The 4,348-nt window shown below is 35.8% G+C and overlaps 1 long non-coding RNA gene across 1 annotated transcript; it reads right to left on the bottom strand.

The window, feature by feature from the left end:
• Positions 1–334: 334 nt before the first annotated feature.
• Positions 335–2,465, bottom strand: LOC113277197. The gene is made up of 4 exons (XR_003324778.1): positions 2,412–2,465; positions 1,531–1,633; positions 1,210–1,427; positions 335–521 (listed from the first exon to the last, which is right to left on the bottom strand). It is a non-coding gene; the product is annotated as an uncharacterized LOC113277197 (long non-coding RNA).
• Positions 2,466–4,348: the final 1,883 nt, after the last annotated feature.

Raw genomic sequence — 4,348 nt, 5'->3', positions numbered from 1 at the left:
CAAAATTGAAGTCAGACTTTGGGAGACATCAAATTTCAGTTAAAAGACAGCTGCAGCGAAAATGGCCTGCAAGCACTGGGAAAAATATAGCAAAGAAGGTATGGCCTATCATTCCTTTTTCAGAAATATGCAGTTAAAATTTGATAGCTTCCAGTGCCAATGGCCATTTTACTGATGGAAAAAAAAAATGCTATCAGCACCAGCAAGGTAAACGACTAACGATTAACAAACCATAAAGTAAAATAACAAGATACCCAAAGATTGAGATTATGCTCCATTTTTACAAATAAGCTTGTTCACTTACGTGTCATTTTTCTGCAATATATGGGGCTTATAAACCCAATTAAAAGTAAATATAACTGCAAAGCTATCTATTAGTTAGAAGTATAGAGAATTAAGTAAGATGTTCAAGATAATCAAAAACTTAATAACAGTAATGCGTATGTCAAGTAAGATGTTGATAACCCTTTGATACTAGTACTACACTTTCTATCCCCAGCCAAAAAATCAATCATCTGCACCTGCAGTGAGAACAAATTCATTAAGATAACATATCAAAAGCAATATTCCAAGGAAATCAAAATTTACATTTTAAGCACAATTAAATGCAAACTCAATAAGACATGGATCATTGTTCTTCTCTATTTTAGCCGATAGTATTAGAGATAAAAGTGAAGGAACTCATAAAACTTCTGCAGTATCCAAAATGAGAACATGCAGAAACATATCTACATGACTGAGGCATAGAACGGTGTGTCATTGTCAAAGACAAGCAAACAAAAACAAACAAGCTGTTAACTAACATGGTTAAGAGATTCACCCAATAGCACATGATGATATCTCACATTACCTCAAACTGCATTCACCCGTGACAATTTGTTTCCATTACTAAACGCAAGTACCTTAAACTCTTGGAAAATTGCATAAGGCGGTTTTTCGTTTTCAAAGATTTCACTCATCACTCATAAACCAATGTCTTGTTTTCATAGATTTCATTCATAAAATGAAAGCATAGAAAAGTGTGTAAATTCTAATAATGAAGGTATATCCCGAAGATCAGCCTACTAATTGTACAGACATTGTGCTGCATATCTCGTCTGACTTGTGGACTATTTCCTAACAAACGACTGCCAGAAAAGAAAAAAAAAAGTAACCAAGAGCAAACCCCAATCATATTAGTTTTTAGTGAGACCGAATTTATTAGATTACCTGAGTATCTGAAAATTGAGCTCATATCTGCGAGAGGCAATCCATGGTTATATTGTTCTCCGTGCACTTCATTAATCCACTGGAAACCCACCTTATCGTTGCAGTAGTTGCAAAACAAGGGAGCCAAAATCTTCCCATCTGCAATTTCACCATTAACGACTCTCCTACCAAATCTTCAGATATTGCTCCTCCACACGCTACCAATGTGAGTGTTAAGCCTATATATCAGAATGGTTTTATCCTTTGAAATTAAGAAATCAAAAAAAAATAAAATAATAATAATGATAAATTAAAATCTCAAATAAATGAAATGATGCTTACAATCCTGTAACAGGAGTAAACATCCGGGTAATCAAATAGAATCCTCCTCAGAAATTTCATCAACACCATGATGCACCCAAGAATAAAAGCCAGGTAAAGCAACCTGTTAGAAGGAGAAATTGCCTCTGCCCACCACGACCACTAGTTGCTACACAAAAATTCCTAACAACGTGTCCAAAACCACTTCTCCCGTAATATTTTTTTTTTTTTTTGTGGGCAGAGGGAATCTACAGGTAGGCTCCTTGGCATTAAAATCCATTTCTTTTACAAAACCAATCTATTAATGAAAGTTAGATTCTTTCAAAAGGAATTTGGTTTGTGCACCAACATAGAGAAATTAATGCTTCAGAAAAGCTAAATAGAGAAAGGAGGAACCAAACTTGGGCTGGCTGATTTAAACAGAAGTTAGAGAACATCATAAAGAAGCAACAAACTACTTTCCCCAACTTAATAACTTGAAGTACACAACAATCAAAAAGCACAAAGAAGAGATATTCTGATAATCTTTGTACACAAACCAACCATAACAGCTTAAATCCCATATGTTGCCTAGTGACAGTTATGTGCCTGTTTAATTACTATTCCATACGCTTTCCACAGCGTCACAGTTCATAGGCCATTCTCGGCATCTCAGAGTCATAATCTCTTGCTACTTCATTCTCTTCATCATCTAACAAAACTACCTTTTCCCTGCTCACAGAAATACCGCAAATGCATGTCAATGATACATTTTAAGAATATGTTGCAGAACACCTCAACTTTGGCCATAGAGGTACATCGCATGCACTAGAGGTATCTAAGTACAAGGCCATCGAGGTATATCGCATGCACTAGAGGTATCTAAGTACAATTCAGTGACAATGAGATAGTGAAAAAATCACCTGTCCATCAATGTGTCGCACCAGTACACTAGTGAACGATGATTGTCCCTTTTGGCAGTCTGAAAAGTTAAGATGCAAGATAAAATTTGTGAGAATCACTTAGTTCAGATGTAAATGCAGAGATGCAAGAAGAACTTGTGAGAATATGTGAGATGCAAGCAGAACTCCATCGGGCCATTATATCACCTTAGACATTATAACAAAGTCACAAAAACAAGATGATAATTAAAATGAAGAATAAATAGTACCACTCTGTACACTGCACTTTCTAGGTGTCAAATTCCTGATCAGAGGTAAATATGGAACTCGCAGAAACTAGAGATAAATATGGAACTCGCAGAAGCTACAGGACCCAGGGCACATTGGTGGTATCAAACAAGTGCAAAGCTGGGCCAGTTTGTATACATGGGAGGGTATAGGCTATCTGCAACGGACTGTGTTTTAACCAAAAGGTGTTGTCAAAACAAGTGCAAAGCTGGGCCAGTTTGAATACACTCAGGAATCTACACCACACGATTAATTTTTTTAATCAGGTCATTAAAATTTAAAGTTGAATATGATTTTATGAGTTGTTTGATACTTACTCCGGTAGTTAACAAGGAACAGACGCCATCCACGTACTTACCAAGATATGAAATTCCCATTTCTAGAGTTGTTTAGATTAGTTTAGAAGAGTGTAGAGAATTCTACACAATGAAAGGTGTGGAATTAGCTAGTTGGTCAGGTTATAATAGTTATAGAAGCTTTTAGTAGCTTCTAGAGTTGGCTAGAGTTTAAAATGTATCCAGAATGATCAAGAGAAAGTCACAGTCGGTTATGAAGGTGAACATTCTAGAGAAATGTAGAATATAATTGTACGGTTCTTGTAGTACTTATAAATAGGCAGGGATACATTCAACCATCTGTTATAAACTGTTATTGCACGAATGCTGAATACTTTAATACAACCACATACACCTAACAGACTAGATTGCACTCAACATTTCTTCTTACTGTGTCCTCTCATCTGTATTACGTACCAAAAGTGTCATAAAAAGATGCCTAGACCCTTCTTCCTTTACCTCTCCTAACTTTCTCATTAATCTATCATTAGACTACTTTCCCTGGCTTCCCACGCTTTGATTAATAATGAAAAGCCATTTCTAGTTACAAAGATTTAAATGATTATTGAAAAACTTTGTGTGCATTTCAAACCTTAAAACTTCTTATCAAGCAATGGGGAAGTTGCCAAAAGAAAAACACACAACTACCTAGCTATAGGCTAGCTGGTTTAGGTAGTCATAAAGCAATAACCCTTTGGGAGGCTTGAAATAGTACTATCGAAGCAATTCCATGGTGTACCTATAAATGAACCTTGCGCGGCATCATACACACACACACTCAAAATAAAGCGCGCAATTATTATTAGGAACATGTGTTGACAACACCTTTTGGTTAAAACTTAAAGAAACTCCAACACCATTCGTGCACATTGGAGTTTTCTAATTTCTACCTTAACAAGAACTCCATGTTCAGGGATTGCAGATGGAGGGTGTGTTTCAGAGACCCTACCTAGCATTTTACAAATCCTAGCAACAATGCAATCATAATAATAAAAACTTTTGAGATTTAGAAGTTGGACCTAAATCGAGAAGAATCTTAAAGAATCTCTTTCGATCGATCCATCCGAAAAAATGGCACGCATAGGAAATGCATCACCATACACCTGCCAAGGTTTATTGGACAGGATCAAAGCAATATGTTCTCTCTCCGATGAAACTCTATTAAAAACAGATTAACATAAATAAATGATATTTTTAATTTAATCCTAGGTCCCCATATATATTTTAAAGCATATGCAAGTAGAAAAAACTCTGCCAACTAAAGAATTTTCACAGTTTGCATTAACATCTTCAAGGATCAAAGGAAACAAAGGCGAATGAGGAAAATCACTTTTG

The sequence above is a fragment of the Papaver somniferum genome, chromosome 5 (assembly GCF_003573695.1).
Source record: "Papaver somniferum cultivar HN1 chromosome 5, ASM357369v1, whole genome shotgun sequence".
Classification (NCBI taxonomy): Eukaryota; Viridiplantae; Streptophyta; class Magnoliopsida; order Ranunculales; family Papaveraceae; genus Papaver; species Papaver somniferum.
Note: the sequence above shows the minus strand (reverse complement) of the source record. Positions and strands in the feature narration are given on the sequence as shown.